This window comes from Schistocerca cancellata, chromosome 4, assembly GCF_023864275.1.
Source record: "Schistocerca cancellata isolate TAMUIC-IGC-003103 chromosome 4, iqSchCanc2.1, whole genome shotgun sequence".
NCBI lineage: Eukaryota > Metazoa > Arthropoda > Insecta > Orthoptera > Acrididae > Schistocerca > Schistocerca cancellata.
Window position 1 is genome coordinate 808,758,799 of NC_064629.1, and position 19,351 is coordinate 808,778,149.

The window sequence follows — 19,351 nt, forward strand, 5'->3', positions numbered from 1 at the left end:
ACCAACGGCAAAAAAATGGTTCAAATGGCTCTGAGCACTATGGGACTTAACTTCTGCGGTCATCAGTCCCCTAGAACTTAGAACTACTTAAACCTAACTAACCTAAGGACATCACACACATCCATGCCAGAGGCAGGATTCGAACCTGCGACCTTAGCGGTCGCGCGGTTCCAGACTGTAGCGCCTAGAACCACTCGGCCACTCCGGCCGGCAAAGTAGATAGTTCGTGTGAGTTAGTATGGACAGAGGTCATTTTTGGCAACCGGAATAAAATAATAATTGGATCTTTTTACCGACCTCCCAATTCAGATGACACATTTACTGAAAGGTTCAAACAAAGCTTGAGTTTGATTTCAAACACGTATCCGACTCATACAGTTATGGTTGGTGGTGACTTTAATTTACCCTCGATATGTTGGCGAAAATACATGTTTAATTCCGGAAGTACGTAAAAAACATCATCCGAAATTGTGCTAAACGCATTCTCAGAAAATTATTTCGAGCAGTTAGTTCATGAGCCCGCGCGAATAGTAAATGGTTGTGAAAACACACTTGACCTCTTAGCAACAAATAATCCTGTGTCAATAACGAGCATCAAAGCGGATACAGGGATTAGTGAACACAGGGGTGTCGTAGCGAGACTGAATATTGTAACCCCCAAATCCTCCAAAAATAAACGAAGAACATACCTGTTAAAAAAAAAAAAACATAAAAATTCAACTTACGCCTTCCTAAGAGACAATCTCCACTCCTTCCAAATTAATAATATAAATGTTGACCAGAAGTGGCTTGAATTCAAAGAAATAGTATCGGCAACAATTGAGAGATTTATACCAAATAAATTAAAAAAACGACGGAGCTGATCCTCCTTGGTACACAAAACGGATCTGAACACTGTTTCAGAAACAACGAAACAAACATGCCAAATTTAAACAGACGCAAAATCTCCAAGATTGACGATCTTTTACAGAAGATCGAAATCTAGCGCGGACTTCAATGCGAGATGCTTATAACAGGTTCCACATCGATACTTGGTCTCGAAATCTGGCAGAAAATCCAAAGAGATTCTGGTCGTATGTGAAGTATGTTAGCGGCAAGAAACAATCAATGCCTACTCTGTGCGATAGCAATGGAGATAGTATCGAAGACAGTGTTGCCAACGCAGAGTTACTAAACACAGTTTGCCGAAATGCCTTCACAAAAGAAGACGAAGTAAATATTTTAGAATTCGAAACGAGAACAGCTGCCAACATGAGTAACGTAGAAGGAAATATCCTCGGTCTAGTGAAGCAACTTAAATCACTTAATAAAAGCAAGTCTCCTGGTCCAGATAGTATACCAATTAGGTTCCTTTCAGAGTATGCTGATGTATTAGCTCCATACTTAACAATCATATACAACCGTTCACTTGACGAAAGATCCGTACCCAATGACTGGAAAGTTGCACATGTCACACCAATATTTAAGAAAGGTAGTAGGAGTAATGCACTAAATTACAGGCCCATATCATCAACGGCAATATACAGCACAATTTTGGAATATATATTGTGTTACAACATATGAATTACCTCGAAGAGAACGGTTTGTTGACACACAGTCAACACGGATTTAGAAAACATCGTTCTGGTGAACCACGACTAGCTGTTTACTCACACGAAGTGTTGAGTGCTATTGACAAGGGATTTCAAATTGATCCCATATTTCTATAATTCCAGAAGGTTTTCGACACTGACTCACTAGCGGCTTGTAGTGAAATTGCATGCTCATGGAATATCGACTCAGTTATGTGACTGGATTTGTGACTGCCTGCCACAGTTCGTAATAATTGACGGAAAGTCATCGAGTAAAACAGAAGTGATCTCTGGCGTTCCGCAAGGTAGTGTTATAGGCCCTTGGCTGTTCCTTATCTATATAAACGATTTGGGAGACAATCTTTGAGCAGCCGTCTTAGATTGTGTGCAGATGACGCTGTCGTTTATCGACTAATAAAGTCATCAGAAGATCAAAGCAAATTGCAAAACGATTTAGAAAAGGTATGTGAATGGTGCGAAAATTGGCAGTGGACCCTAATTAACGAAAAGTGTGAGGTCATCCACACGTGTGTTAAAAGGAATTCGTTAAACTTCGGTTACACGATAAATCAGTGAAATCTAAAGGCCGTAAATTCAACTACGTACCTAGGAATTACAATTACGAACAACTTAAATTGAAAGTAACACCGAAAATTTTGTGGGGGAGGCTAACCAAAGATTGCGTTTTATTGGCAGGACACTTAGGAAATGTAACAGATCTACTAAGGAGACTGCCTACACTACGCTTGTCCGTCCTCTTTTAGAATACTGCTGTGGGATGTGGGATCCTTACCAGATAGTACTGACTGATTACATCGAAAAAGTTCAAAAAAGGGCAGCACGTTTTGTATTATCACGAAATATGTGAGAGAGTGTCACTCAAATGATATAGGAATTGGGGTGGACATCATTAAAAGAAAGGCGTTTTTCGTTGCGACGGAATCTTCTCACGAAATTCCAATCACCAACTTTTTCCTCCGAATGCGAAAATATTTTGTTGACACCGGCCTATATAGGGAGGAACGATCACCACGATAAAATAAGGGAAATCAGAGCTCGTACGGAAAGATATATATGTTCGTTCTTTCCCCGCGCTATACGAAACTGGAATAATAGAGAATTTTGAAGGTGGTTCGATGTACCCGCTCCCAGGAACTTAAATGTGATTTGCAAAGTATCCATGTAGATGTAGGTGCAGATGTAGATAGTAGATTGCAACCGTTATAGATATCTCATAGTTTTATTACATAAAACATAATTATTCTCGCTCAATCTGCTGGCTGGCTTCGTTAAATTTCCTTCTGTGAACTAACTGTTCTACATTCGGACCTCCGTGCGTGGTCGACTCGTATTCAGGACGTAGAAGGTAAAGCTGTTCTAGACCCAAGGGTTGGTTTGAACACCGCAGTGCTTTCCCAGATTTAGTCCCACAGCAGGTGTTGTGCTCCGCCGCCTTACAAACCCTAAACTAGCTTACTTATCCCGCCAGTTATAGGAGGCCACATATTGTAATGCTGAATCCGAAATACTCTGCAACTTGATATTTTTCACATATAAAAATCGTTGAAAAAGGTGAAAGAAGATATAAACCACAGAATAAATCTTAGGAACGACTATGGATTGAACTACCGGCCTTTGGACTTACGAGTATAATTTGGCATTTACCCATTTAGCCACCGAACCAGAAGAAAGAGGCTCAAAATCCCCTTCGGGCATCAGTATTTGTGTTTCCCTAATTTCCTTATAACGATTGCCGGAATGGTTCCTTTACAGCTATCAAGGTCGAGTTCCTTCCCTATCATTTTTCAGGTTAGCTAACGCGCCCTCTATAATGACACCAGCGTCGACTGGACGTTAAACACCAACATTCCTTCCTTCCCCACCCTACCCGCCACACCTAAATTAGACTGTGACGCCAGATGCAGTGCTGCCAATCATTATCAGGGTTCTTTCTCATTGGCAAGTTTTTATGATAGCAGAGCTTCGATTCGTTCTTTTAGAAAGCCGTCTGGCCCTAATGTGGTGATTCGGTCACTGCATACGTGGCGAATAATGATACATTGCGCAACAAAATAATCAGGCGCATTTGACATTCCATGTGTGTGTTTTAACAATTCTATCCTAGCTTACACAGCCAGTGAGGTATATATCGAACTGATGTTTCTCATTTTCTTGTCCAGATATGAGGATTTTGTGAAGAGAGTGTAATTTTTTCTACTCATTTAGGGTTGTAATAATTGTGTTTTGAGCAGTGAAGGTTACAATATTCTAATTTTGTGATTGTCTATGTGTAGTGAATTCCACGAACGAGATTTTAATATTCAGTTTTATTTGTAGCACGGTTATGACGACCGAACATATTCTCCAATTTGGTTGGTGAAAATGAGTATTTAAAGTTAGCAACTTGTAGATGATGAGTAATGTAAAAGCTATAGTGCACTTTGACGCACCACAAATGTGAAGAGACATATTTACAATAAATCTGTTAGTATTCGGCTAATCATCTCGCACAATTGAATTTAACAGTGTTTAATCTTTTCCATTTATCTACATTTAAATTGTGTTTGTTGCTGTAGCTGGCTATTATTGCCTTTACTGAACACGGAGCACAAAAATGAAATACACGATACAGTATTATTTTTATAGTCTATTGCAAAATCTACACAGAGGTTAGTTTATTATTAACTGATCACAGCTATACACCGTCCGTCCAGAAATTTCTGAGGCTGATTTTATTCCTGGCGTGTTAGAGACGTCAGAGCAGCAACTACGGTGGCAGATTGAACAAACAATTGTAAACCACAGATGTGCATTCGACCAGTCAGTTATGGGCAGGAAGTGTTATGCAGTGGACCTGCGACCGTCGTGTGTCAGTGTTCTACTGTCACAAATCGGGATGGAGCAACATCTCCAAATCAAGTGTTCAACACATTCTCAAGAATGTTTTCAAGAAGAGAAAAGTGTGTGCGAAATTTGTTGACTCCTGAAGAAACACAACGAAGCGTGGACGCCTGCCGCAACCTGACTGAAACGCAAAATGCGGACAATTCTTCTCTGGAAAAAATCATCAGGTGTGACAAGAACCAATACGAATCTACCACAACACGAAAAAGTTCAGAAATTCAGATGAAGGGTTAATGATTTGACGACATAACCTATATTCACGCCACGTGACATGAAAGTTGAACAATATCCTAAAGAACAACTTTTCTGACAGTTTCACCTTGTTATACGAACTTTCTGTATGTTGTACTAAAGTGAAGGGGAACTATGTATAACATCTGAAGCATTAAAACCACCATCTTAACTTTCCTCTGCTTTTTTATCAATCCAGTCTTGAAACCTTTTCGACTGACGGGATTATAAGCATAAAAGTGAATCAAACAGTGTTCAATAGTTAACTAACAAGTTTCGGTTTCATTCATCTGTTTTTAGGTTACCTATTAAGTCTAAAGAGTGATTCAAACAATTTCAAATAGTTACTTGACAAGTTCCCGTTTCACCCTTAGCGTTTAGGTTTTATTTTTATTGATAAACAATATGTGGAACACGAGATCGCCATTGTTTCAAATTTACACCTTTCATTTGGAAAAGTTCGGATGGTACGTGTGTGACGATAACGTCAGCAAAAATGCGAAATTTGTTACAAAAGCTAAGCCACACTAGCTGGATCGGGAATGGGAGCAGGAGCCTTTTAAATACAGAATGCCTTAATGTTGCTTCATATCGCCCTATGGCAGTCGGCGTGTGGGGACAGTACATCGCACGGGAGCAAGAACCGTCCAGCAGAGGTAACTACCAGCAACTTATCCATGAATATTCAGAAGTTGGAATAGAAGGAAGCGGACTTCGAGGAAAATAAGTCGTAGAAATACAGGGATGCTTTTTGCTGAATATTCCGAGAGATGGTGTACTTAGGATTTACATCTAATTTACATCACATCTCCGCCGTAATGAAAGTCTAAAGCTGATGCAAAAGCTTCTGCTTTGCGGTACAGCCCAGACATACCTTGTGACAAGCTAACCACTGTTCGCTACAGTTACTAAGGGTTGTCCGAATGTGAAACCTACACTCTTAAGGCAGATTTATTTTGTAAATCGTCTCGTGTTTGATAAACAAGTTATTCAAAAGTGGTAAAATGAAACCTGGTCAGGAATGGGGTAATATAACAAAAGAATATAAATAATACAGAGGGTTCCAAAAAAATGTATCCACTGTTTAAAGTCCATAACTGGCAAACTAATTGACGGAGTTGTCTCATCTTTGGTAGTGTAATAGCTTGTAGTTCCGGCAATCGTCACACAAGAGTTGTATTGCGTTATTTTGTTTTGTCAGATGACAGTCGCGAGATAGTCAGTGTTTTGTTCTTAGTTGCACCTAGTTACTCGAGTAAACATGGCTGGCGCAAGGCTTACATTCGATGAAAGGAAGTCAGTTTTGAAGTGGTATTTAAGTACGAAAACATTAATGAGGTTCAACGGCAATGGCGAAATGAGTATCAAACAGAGCCACCGACATGTTTAACGATTCGTCGCATTCGAGATAAATTTGAGCCGAAGGCTGTGTTAAAGATGTACACAAACAACGATCTGGACGACCTGTAACAGTAACAAGTCCAGCTAACTCCCGTCATGTGTTACAATAATTCATTCGCTCACCACAGAAGTCTGTGAGACAGTGTGCCCGTGAAACTGGAGTGAGTCGCTCAAGTCTTCGGCGAATTTTGAAGACAGCAAAGTGGAAGTGCTACATCCCACGATTGCTACACGCAATGAACGAGGACGACCCAGATCGTAGAATGGAGTACTGAGAGTGGTTTACTAACATCGTGCGCAACGATGAAGAGTTTGCAGAGATGATTGTGTGGTCTGATGAGGCACAGTTCAAACTCAATGGTACAGTAAATCGCCACAATTGCATCTACTGGGCCGCCCAAAATCCGAACGTCCATGTAGACAAAGCCGTGAATTTGCCAGGAGTAAACGTGTGGTGTGGGTTGTCTTACCGGGGCTTGATTGGGCCGTAAGTTGAACTTTAAGCTTCACTTTCAAGTTATGGACTTTTAAAAAGTGGATACATTTTTTTGACCCCTCTGTATATACTGCTATACACTGTACAATGACTTCAAGAGTTGTCGATGTAGATGTAAAAAGGTACAGGGAAAATAATACACGTGTTTCATCCGACGAAAGTAATCGTATCATAGAGAGTGTGAGACACTTTCAGCGTTAGTGGTACGAGCTTGACAGAAAAGACTACATGACAAATGCGTGGTAAGCTAATACACTTGAGCATATCGGTCAGTAGCAATGTGGCTGTGATGTGCATGAGCGGATGTCCTTCTGCAGCAAAATGATCTTATACTGCAAGAAGAAAGAAGTGCATTCTATCCAGCTGGAAATCGTAATGGAGACGTAATTTGCTTGCTGTACGCATATCTGTGATGACAAAGAGCAAACACGACGCCATTCTAAAACTTACGGGAAGACAGATTCCAGACAGATTGCTTGGGAGAATAGTAGGCGAAATATCTTTCTGAGAAAACGAGAATATTCTGGTCCTACGTGAAATCGCTAAGCTGGTCGAAGACTTGATTCAGTCACTCGTCTACCAGTCTGGTGTGACAATAGAAGAGAGTAAAAGGAAAGTTGAAGTTATAAATTTCACTTTTAAAGGGTCATCCACGTAGGAGGATCGGACGGACGTACCATCGCCTCACGGTCGCATACACTCGTGGAAGCCATAGAAATGGGCATCCCTGGAGTGCGGAAGCAACTGAAACAGTTGAAAACAAATAAGTATCCATTTAATCTTCTTCGGCACTGACCCCTTGCTTCACTTGCATTTATCGCGAATCTCTGCCCTAGCTGAAAGTCCCTAGCTACTGGAAAAAGGCGCAGATGACTCGTGTACATAAGAAGGGTAAATGAACGGACCTGGAAAATTAGAGACCAATATATTTAACATCAGTTTTCTGCAGAATTCTTGAGAATATTCTAAGTTTTAATATTGTAAATTTCCTTGAGACAGAAAAGTTCCTGTCCACAAATTAGAACGGATTTAAAAAGTATTGTTCGTGCAAAACTCTGCTAGCACTTTTAACGCACGACATCCAGCGAACCATGGCTGAAGGGCTACAGGCAGATTCAGTATTCCCACCGAGCGGAGTTGTGCAGTGGTTAGCACACTGGACTCGCATTCGAGAGTACGACGGTTCAAACCCGCGTCCAGTCATCTTGATTTAGGTTTCCCGTGAGTTCCCTAAATCATTTAAGGCAAATGCTGGGACGGTTCCTTCTTAAGGTCACGGCTGCTTTCCTTCCCCATCCTTCCCTAATTCGAGCTTATGCTCCGTCTCTTGGCCCCGTTGTCGACGTGACGTTAAACATTAAGCTCCTCCTCCTTAATATTCCCAGATTTATGGAAAGCGTTTGACACAAAGTACACTAATGATGTTAGCGAAGGTCCGGGTGTACGGAACTGGTTCTCAGGTATTTGAATGACTCTAATACTATAAGTAATGGAACTGAGTACATTCTGGACGGCGAGTGTTCATCAGAGACATGGGTATCGTTAGGAGTGCCGCTATAAAGATCGCTCTTGCTCTCCCTATATATAAATGATCTAACGGATATGGTGAGCAGAAATCTACGGCTGTTTGCTGATGACGCTGTCGTGTACATGTCGTTATTGAGGGTCTGTAGGAGGATACTGGATGACTAAGAATTTCTATTTGGTCTGATGAATGGCAGCTTGTTTTCAATGCAGGAAAATGTATGTTAACGCAGATGACTAGGGAAGACAAAAATCTAACGTTCGAATACAGTATTAATAGTTTGTTGCTTGACACATTTAGGACTTTTAAATGTCTAGACATAACGTTGCAAAGCGATTTGTAATGGAACGAGCATTTAATATCAGTAGAAGTTGAGAGGAAAGATCGACTTCAGTTTAGTGGGAGAATTTTAGGAAAGTGTGTAAGTAGGCTGTTTTTTTTATGTTGGTAACGCCACATAGCGGACTGTATGGAAATCACTGACTGTGCTGTGTGCAGTCTGTGGCTGGTTTGCATTGTTGGAATATTTGCTATTGCAGTGTTGGGCAATTCGATGTGAACAGCGCGTAGCGTTCCGCAGTTGAAGGTGAGTCGCCAGCAGTGGTGGATGTGAGGAGAGAGATGGCAGAGTTTTGAGAGCGGACTATCTGGACGTGTGTCCGTCAGAAAAACGAAATTTGTAAGACCGGATGCCATGAATATATATATATATATATATATATATATATAATGACTTTTGAACACTATTAAGGTAAATACATTGTTTGTTCTCCATCAAAATCTTTAATTTGCTAACTATGCCTATCAGTAGTTAGTGCTTTCAGTAGCTAGAATCTTTTATTTAGCTGCAGTATTGGCGCACGCTGTGTTGCAGTAGTTTGAGTAAGGAAGATTTTTGTGAGGTAAGTGATTCATGAAAGGTATAAGTTATTGTTAGTCAGGGCCATTCTTTTGCAGGGATTATTGAAAGTCAGTTTGCGTTGCGCAAAAAAAAAAAAAGTGTCAGTTTGTACTGTTTTTCAGAATAAGTAAAGAGAGAAATGTCTGAGTACGTTCAGTTTTGCTCAGCTGTTTGAAAATCAAATAACGTAAGAGGCTTACTAGCACTGTCATTCCTAATTTTTCTAAGGGGATGTTTCAAGTGTAGCTCCTGTGTCAAGGAGACCGTGTGTATAGCACCAGTGTTGAAGGAAGATATCGACGCAGTCCAGAGACATGCTGTTAGATTTGTAACCGGTAGGTTCGATCAACACGCGAATATTACGGAAATGTTCCGTTAAGTCAAGCGGGAAAATCTGGGGGGAAGATGACTTTCTTTTCGCGAGACACTGTTGTGAAACTTTAGAGAATATGCATCTGCAGCTCGTTGCCGAACGGTTCTCCTGTCGTCAGCATACGAGGGGCGTTCAATAACTGACGCAACCCAACTCTTCTCTCGGCCAATTTCGGTTGAAACAATCCGGAATTTGTTGTGGGACAGCGTGGAATATTCCTGCTTCAGCTCCTATAGTTTCAGGAAGTTCCAATAGGTGGCGGCACTATAGGTAGTCTTCAAACTGACGTCTGTAATGGAGGTGCGTTCCAAGCACAGAGCTGTCATTGAGCTTCTTTTGGCGGTAAACCAGAGCATCCCAGGTATTCACAGGCATTTTCAGAATGTCTACGGAGACCTGGCACAGAACAAAAGCACGGCGAGTTGTTGGACGAGGCGTCTATCATCATCAAAAAATGGCTCTAAGCACTATGGGACTTAACATCCGAGGTCATCAGTCCCATAGACTTAGAACTACTTAAATCCATCTAACCTAAGGACATCACATACATCCATGCCCGAGGCAGGATTCGAACCTGCGACGGTAGTAGCCGCGTTGTTCCGGACTGAAGCGCCTAGAACCGCTCGGCCACAGCGGCCGGCCTATCATCATCGCAACAAGGTCGCGTAACCCTGTTCGATCTTCCGCATGCCGGTCGCCTGCACAGATTAGATTAGATTAATACTAGTTCCATGGATCATGAATACGATATTTCGTAATGATGTGGAACGAGTCAAATTTTCCAATACATGACATAAATAAGTTAATTTAACAACATACTTAAGTTAATATAACAACTTTTTCATTTTTTGTGTTTTTTATTTTTATTTTTTTTTTATTTTTTAATATTTTTTTAAATTTATATCTAAAAATTCCTCTGTGGAGTAGAAGGAGTTGTCATTCAGAAATTCTTTTAATTTCTTCTTAAATACTTGTTGGTTATCTGTCAGACTTTTGATACTATTTGGTAAGTGACCAAAGACTTTAGTGCCAGTATAATTCACCCCTTTCTGTGCCAAAGTTAGATTTAATCTTGAATAGTGAAGATCATCCTTTCTCCTAGTATTGTAGTTATGCACACTGCTATTACTTTTGAATTGGGTTTGGTTGTTAATAACAAATTTCATAAGAGAGTATATATACTGAGAAGCTACTGTGAATATCCCTAGATCCTTAAATAAATGTCTGCAGGATGATCTTGGGTGGACTCCAGCTATTATTCTGATTACACGCTTTTGTGCAATAAATACTTTATTCCTTAGTGATGAATTACCCCAAAATATGATGCCATATGAAAGCAACGAGTGAAAATAGGCGTAGTAAGCTAATTTACTAAGTTGTTTATCACCAAAATTTGCACTGACCCTTATTGCATAAGTAGCTGAACTCAAACGTTTCAGCAGATCATCAATGTGTTTCTTCCAATTTAATCTCTCATCAATGGACACACCTAAAAATTTGGAATATTCTACCTTAGCTATATGCTTCTGATTAAGGTCTATATTTATTAATGGCGTCATACCATTCACTGTACGGAACTGTATGTGCTGTGTCTTAAAATTCAGTGAGAGTCCGTTTACAAGGAACCACTTAGTAATTTTCTGAAAGACAGTATTGACAATTTCATCAGTTAATTCTTGTTTGTCAGGGGTGATTACTATACTTGTATCATCAGCAAAGAGAACTAACTTTGCCTCTTCATGAATATAGAATGGCAAGTCATTAATATAAATTAAGAACAACAAAGGACCCAAGACTGACCCTTGTGGAACCCCATTCTTGATAGTTCCCCAGTTTGAGGAATGTGCTGATCTTTGAATATTATGAGAACTACTTATTTCAACTTTCTGCACTCTTCCAGTTAGGTACGAATTAAACCATTTGCGCACTGTCCCACTCATGCCATAATACTTGAGCTTGTCTAGCAGAATTTCATGATTTACACAATCAAAAGCCTTTGAGAGATCACAAAAAATCCCAATGGGTGGTGTTCGGTTATTCAGATCATTCAAAATTTGATTGGTGAAAGCATATATGGCATTTTCTGTTGAAAAACCTTTCTGGCAACCAAACTGACATTTTGTTAGTACTTCATTGTTACAGATATGTGAAGCTACTCTTGAATACATTACTTTCTAAAAATTTTGGATAAAGCACATTATTGTCACTTTCGCAATGTTGGAACGTGCGGACACTCTCATTCGAGGTAATCGACGAATCACAATGAAACCCCTCGCTGCTCAACTGGATGTCTCTGTTGGTAGTGCTGACACACTCGTACACCAGTTGGGGTACTCAAAGGTGTGAGCCCGAAGGGTACCACGCCGCCTAACAGAAAACAATTAAGAGCAACGAAGGATCATCTGTGCGGTATTGCTTGCTTGTTACGAGGCTGATCGTGATGAATTTTTGTCGTTCATTGTCACAGACGATGAGACATGGGTTCATCACTTCGAACCGGAAACAAAACGACAAGACGTGGTAGAGCGCCACACCACCTCGCCTCCGAAAAAGAAGTTCAAAGCCGCACCCCAGCCGGTAAAGTCATGGTGCCGATCTTCTGGAATTCTGAAGGGGTTATTCTGTCTGCTGTCCTCCCTCGTGGTGCAACGATCAACTCTGAAGTGTATTGTGCTACCCCCAGTAAGCTGAAGAAACGACTTCAGCGTCTTCGTCGCCACAAAAATAGGAACAAATTTCTCCTTCTACACGACAACGCCGCGCCTCACACAAGTCTGCACACCCGAGAGTAGCTGACAAAAATTCATTGGAGTGTTCTTCCTCATCCATCCTACAGCCCGCATCACGCACCTTCCGACCTCCATCTGTTTGGCCCAATGAGGGATGCGCCCACGGTAAGGAGTATATGGACTATGGGGAGGCAAAAAATGAAATGAAATGAGCGTATGGCATCGTAGGCCGGGAGGCCCCGTCTGGGGAATTTCGGCCGCCAAGTGCAAGTCTTATTTCAGTCGACGCCATATTGCGCGGCTGGCGCGCCGGGGATGAGGATGAAATGATGATGAGGACAACACAGCACCCAGTCCCCGAGCGGAGAAAACCTCGAACCCGGCCGGGAATCGAACTCGGGCCCGCTTGCATGGGAGGCGAGAACGTAACCAGCTTTTTTTTTTTTTTTAAATTTAATCTCGTTTTGTTCGCTTTCGTTCGTTGCATTTGCTCGGTGTGGACGTCGTAAGACACCCGCTTAAGTTCGTTGTTGATCGATTAACTCATTTTTTTTATTATAGAGGGCAGCTAACCCTGAGCTACCGTGCCGGCGCAGCTACGCAGGCGGACTATGGGGAGGTTACTGATGCGGCAAACGTTGTCTCCCACTTTGAGAACTGGAGTGGCAGCGTGCGGGCATACACGCCCTGCCAGTAGGGTGGCGTAAGGCCGTCGCATTAACCGGAGATTATGTTGGAAAATAGGATTTTGTAGCCAAAAATAGGGTTTTATAGCAAAAACTGTGATGAATACTACGGTGTATTGGTATCTTGAATAAAACCTCCGGCTGGGGTGGCCGAGCGGTTCTAGGCGCTACAGTCTGGAACCGCGCGACCGCTGCGGTCGCAGGTTCGAATTCTGCCTCGGGCATGGATGTGTGTGATGTCCTTAGGTTAGTAAGGTTTAAGTAGTTCTAAGTTCTAGGGTACTGATGACCTCAGAAGTTAAGTCCCATAGTGCTCAGAGCCAATAAAACCAACCCGCTTTCAGAAAAAATGTGTTGCCTTACTTATTGAATGCCCTTCGTAAATCTCGCGTGAGGTCCACGAAGACAAGAGAAATTAGGGTTCGTACGAAGGCATATAAGAGAGTCGTATTTTCCCTCGCTCCATTAACGAATGGAAAATAAAAGGGAATGACTAAAAGTGGTACAAGGCACTCTCCCAACGCTCCATATGCCTGCTTGCGGAGTATGTATGTGAATGTAGATGTAGATTTTGATGAATGATCTGTAATTCATCCACGAAGGAGGTCGCTTACAAAAGTCTCGACTGGGTGCTTCTTCCGTATTGTTTGTTTACCGAGGGCTCTCAAAAACATATAATATCGGAAGGGATAAGAAAAATTAGAGGAAGAGCTGCGCTATTTGTCACGAGTTTGTGTTATCCGCGCATAAGGTTCACAAAAATGGTCAACTATCTCCACTGGGGATGTTGCTGAAGTATGTTGTGCATTACGAAACGCTTAGAGATGCAGTTCCGGGAGAGTGGGTTCGGAAAAGATTCGAGGAACATATTAATTCCGCCAACGTACGTCTGGCGTAATGACCGTGGCGTCAAATATAGAAAAAATTGGGTTTTAGTGGATTACAGACAGTCGTTCCAGCTTAACAGCCATGAGTGAAGTAGATAGGAGGGGGAGGTCTAATGCTATTCAACCATTGTGCGATGACTTACGGAATACAGACGTCGATGGAGAATTTTTTCCTTTTGTCTTAACTAAATACTTTGCTATGAAAGCATGACACAAACTATGCACTTAATGACTAATTTGAAGGCCGGCCGCGGTGGTCTCGCGGTTCTAGGCGTGCAGTCCGGAACCGCGCGACTGCTACGGTCGCAGGTTCGAATCCTGCCTCGGGCATGGATGTGTGTGATGTCCTTGGGTTAGTTAGGTTTAAGTAGTTCTAAGTTCTAGGGGACTGATGACCACAGCTGTTAAGTCCCATAGTGCTCAGAGCCATTTGAACCATTTGAACTAATTTGAAGTTAAAAGTAAATTCGTTGGCGCTAGAAAATCCTTCGGCAACGGGAAGGTTACTAAATGCTAAAAATTCTAACCGTCGGCACAGAGAGAGACTGCGTATCCAGTTAATGTTCTGAAAGAATCCTACGCAGGGACTTCAAAAATTACGTTACACATGCGCAACGAGAGTGGCTCATTGTCAGAAGAAAGTACACGTTCCACGTTTTCATTAAGGACAGTTCTTCTGCGGTATAGATAACAAGTGCATCATCGTGCAGGAATGAAATGGTGCGGCCACTGGAAACGAACTCCACAGCTGACAATTTCTGTGAGCAAAACGTCTAAATTGCAGTCGTATTCACCATAAAATTCTGTCAGCATATGCCTCAAATGCAATGTCGTATCCAGCTGTAGTGAAGTGTCAGCAATTCAACCGAGGCCGCACGGACGTGAGTGATGCTGACTGGGAAGTCCGGATCCTGCATATGCGATTTTCATCTCTTCGGAAATCTGAAATAGCATCTCCGAGTAAAGAAATTTTCCAACGACGATGACGTTCATGCGGTAGTTCTCGAATGGCTCCGTGACCAACGAGTAGATTTTTATCGTCGCGAAGCTGAACGATTGATAGAACGTTCCGACCGTTATTTACAGAGACTCGGTGGCTACTTTGAAAAACAGTGTCAAATGTCTGTGTTACATATATATCGACATCTACATGGATACTTTGCAAATCACACTTAAATGCTTGGTAGAGGATTAATTGAAGCCGCGCGGGATTAGCCTAGCGGTCTAAGGCGCTGCAGTCATGGACTGTGCGGCTGATCCCGTCGGAGGTTCAAGTCCGCCTTCGGGCATGGATGTGTGTTTGTCCTTAGGATAATTTATGTTAAGTAGTGTGTAAACTTAGGGACTGATGACCTTAGCAGTTAAGTCCCCTAAGAGTTCACCAACATTTGAACATTTTTTGGTTAACTGAACCACCTTCACAATAATTATCTGTTATTCCAATCTCGAACTGCATGCGAAATAAACGAACAATTATATCTTCCCGTTGGAGCTCTGATTTCCCTTATTTTATTACGATTATCGTTTCTCCTTATGTACGTCGGCGTGAACAAAATATTTTCGCATTCGGAGGAGGAAGTTGGTGATCGAAATTTTGGGAGTAGGTTCAGCTGATACGAAAAACGCCTTTGTAGTAATGATGTCCACCTCAAATACTGTATTATGTCAGTGTCACTCCCACCCCTATTTCTCGATAATACAAAACGTGCCACCCTTCTTTGAACTTTCTCGATGACTCCGTTAGTCCTATCCGGTAAGGATCCCATTCCGCTCAGAAGTACTCTAAAAGGAGGTCGGACAAGCGTAGCGTAGGTAGTCTCTTTAGTAGATCTGTTACATTTTCTAAGTGTTCTACCAATACAAGGCAGTCTTTCGTTCGCCTTCCCCACAATATTTTTGTGTGTTCATTCCAATTTAAGGTGTTCGTTATTGTAATTCCTCGGTATTTAGTTGAATTTGCGGCCTTTAGATTTGATTGATTTATCGTGTAACCGAAGTTTAAGGGATACCTTTTAGCACTCATGTGGATGACCTCACACTTTTCGTTTTTGCACCAGACAGATAACTTTTCTAAATCGTTTTTCAATTCTTAGGATCTTCTGATGACTTTACTAGTCGATAAACGACAGCATAATCTACAAACAACCTAAGACGGCTGCTCAAAGATTGTCTCTTAAGTCGTTTATATAGATAAGGAACAGCAGCGGGTCTATAACACTACCTTGGGGAACGCCAGAAATCACTTCTCTTTTACTCGATGACTTTCCGTCAATTATTACGAACTGTGACGTCTCTGACAGGAAATCACAAATCCAGTCACGTAAATGAGTCGATATTCCACAAGCACCTAATTTCACTACAAACCGCTTGTGAGAGTCAGTGTCGAAAACCTTCTGGAAATGTAGAAATATAGAATCAATTTGAAATCCCTTGTCAATAGCACTCACCACTTCGTGTGAGTAAACAGTTAGTCGTGGTTCACAAGAACGATGTTTTCTAATTCCGTGTTGAGTATGTGTCAATAAACCGTTCTCTTCGAGGTAATTCGTAATGTTGTAACACAATGTATGTTCCAGAATCGTGCTGCATATGTGGTTGTGGGCCTGTAATTAAGTGCATTACTCCTACTGCCTTTCTTAAATATTGGTGTGACATGTGCAACTTTCCAGTCACTGGGTACGGATCATCTTTCAAGCGAACGGTTGTATATGATTGTTAAGTATGGAGCTATTGCATCAGCGTACTCTGAAAGGAACCTAATTGGTATACTATCTGGACCAGGAGACTTGCTTTGATTAAGTGATTTAAGTTGCTTCACTATTCCTAGGATATCTACTTCTAAGTTACTTATGTTGACTGCGGTTCTTGATTAGAATTCTGGAATACTTACTTCGTTTTATTTCGTGAAGGTATTTCGGAAGGCTGTGTTTAGTAACTCTGCTTTAGTAGCACTGTCATCGATAGTATTTCCATTGCTATTGCACAGAGAAGGCATTGAGTTTGTCTTGCCACTAGAATACTTTACATACAAGCAGAATCTGCCAGGTTTCGAGACAAATTTTCGTTGTGGAAACTGTTATAAGCATCTCCCGTTGAAGTGTATTTCAGTATTCATAAAGTTACTTAGTCTGCCATAATAACGTGTAACTTAGTTTTGAAGTCCTTTCATAGATGTTGATCCATACGAAAACATACTCTGTATATTGGCGGTGCTACGCAGTAACTTACGCCTCAAATGGCATAAACGAGGGGTTTACATTTTTTCGTCTATGACAACCCATTGACCCGTACACGGAGAGCAGAAATCTAAAGTAGTGTATCCTGTAGGATGTGTAAGACGCACGAGCTACCCGCATCAATATGAATCGAGACGCCTATTTTTTTCGTGGCGCGGGCAGTCGTACTCGGAAGACTGGAATTGAAGAAAAAAAGTTTAGAGTTTAACATCCTGTAGAAGCTGGGTCATTAGAGACGGAAGAAAATTGGAGGTATCATACGGAGCAGAACGACGAGCGCACAAGGAAGGGTATAATGAGGCAGTCAAAGAGGGCGGCATTTGGACCGAACTATTTTCAGTGTCAAGCCAGGACAATTCAGCGGCACTTTAACATCGATCTGCGGTTGCTCAAGTTCATGAACTCGCAACAGTAGAATCATCTTCCCATTATTTTTTTAACTCATTACAACGCATTTAAGTGCTTCTCTAGTGCACACCTCAACATCGCCAACGTACTTACGTTATGAAAACGTATTGCTAATCAAGAATTAAATAACAGAAAATTTCTCCCTAAAAATGTGTATTTTCTGCTTCGAGGTTCCGTGGCTCAATCGGTAAAAACAGAACCCTTATAGAATCAATTAGTCATAAATTAGCTTTTTCTAGCCAAGAAGTCAAATGTAAATGAAGCCCATCGAAAGAAGCAAAGCAGTTTCGTTGTTTTTTTTTTAATACACGAAGCGAAATCAGTAAATCTGTATATACTAGCCAAGTAAATTCAATGTTAGTCTGTATACATAACGATAAGATTGTGGTGTTTAATTCTGTCACTGGCGTAAACTACCATAAATACTTGTCACAGAGGTACAAAAAAAAAAAAAAAAAAGAAACAGTGCCACTTATTGGTTATTTGGTGCACTACGTCGTACTCATCCGAACTACTAACAAGTTGAGCAGACTCCTAAAATTTTAAATTTCGATACGCTTTTTCTCGTGATTCGATTTTGTTGAAATAAAGACTATATGCTGCCCAACCTACGCTCATGTTAACTGTGAATATCGCTTGAAAATACGTCTACTAGTTTTGAAGATTAGCGCGTTCAAACAGACAGACAAGGTGATTTTAGATAAAATTTTAAATCGTAAGATCTTTTTTTTTCGTGATCCGATTTTGATGAAGTGAAAGCAGTACGTTACCCCAAGCTACGCTCAAGCTACATGTATCAACCTCATGAAAATTCGTCTAGTAGTTTTGGAGATCAGCGTGTTCAAACAGACATGACGGTTTAAAAGCTTTATTTTTAGTACAGATTTCTAGATAGAAAGGAAGAAGATAAGACTTTAACGTCCCGTCTACACAAAGTCATCAAAGACGGAGCACAAGTTCGGATAACAGAAAGATGGGGAAGGAAATCGACCGTGTCTATTTCAAAGGAAAAGCACTGCGTCATCTCGTTCGGTTTTGTAGATACATAGCTGACAAGGAACAACAATTTTCCAACGAATTAAATAAATTGGTTGTGTAAAGAATATTTTTACGTTCGAACATATCACTGAATATTATGTGGTTTGGTTTTCGTAAAAAATACATTTGTCTATTTTAGAATATATAATTTTAAAGATACTAACGGTATTTAGAATGAAAAATTCCATCTGCAACGGATGTAATTTGTAATGAAACTTCTTAGCAGCTGAAAACTATTGCTGTATCGGGATTAGACACCACATCTTTGTTTTTGACAGATAACGAAAAAAATGGTTCCAATGGTTCTGAGCACTATGGGACTTAACTTCTGAGGTCATCAGTCTCCTAGACATTAGAACTACTTAAACCTGATTAACCTCAGGACATCACACACATCCATGCCCGAGGCAGGATTCAAACCTGCGACCGTAGCGGTCTCGCAGTTCCAGTCTGTAGTGCCTAGAACCGCTCGGTCACCCAGGCCGGCGACAGATAACGCTCTAGTGTGTAAGTATGTCAGTACGCTTCACTGTATCATTAAAAAGTTATACCTATCGTAACAACAGCACAAAATGACTCCATCATTGCCTGCCGAAATGGTAACCGTGGAAAGAAAGCTATGGCGAAGAATGACTTCGACGCGTCTTAGAGACTTGACTTGATCCATAAACTTTTCACTTTGCTTCAAACTACCTTTAATTACGAGTTCCTTACCAACAGGACTGCCAATAAAACGCCAAAACTGCAACAGTATTTTGGGAACTGGGGATATAACATCTCTGAGTCTGATGTGAACTAACGCCTCTGAAACAAATATTCTGCGCTCGGAAGTAAATTACATTTTTATCGAATATTGTTTTTATCAGAAGAAAAATACAGCATAATGAAATCTGTTATAATAGACGTCTAGTATGCATTGGATATACAGACAACCACTTACATGCGAACCGTTTACAGCCCCGTAA

At 41.1% G+C, this 19,351-nt stretch overlaps 1 protein-coding gene and 1 non-coding gene across 2 annotated transcripts in view; both read right to left on the reverse strand.

Annotated features, from left to right (window-relative positions):
* The window catches only part of LOC126184445 (circadian locomoter output cycles protein kaput), an 837,361-nt gene that overhangs the window by 214,759 nt on the left and 603,251 nt on the right, over nt 1–19,351 (reverse strand). The window lies entirely within an intron of this gene.
* Trnas-gga (transfer RNA serine (anticodon GGA)) lies at nt 125–208 on the reverse strand. Its single transcript is given in 2 exon segments — nt 125–159; nt 169–208. It is a non-coding gene; the product is annotated as a tRNA-Ser (tRNA).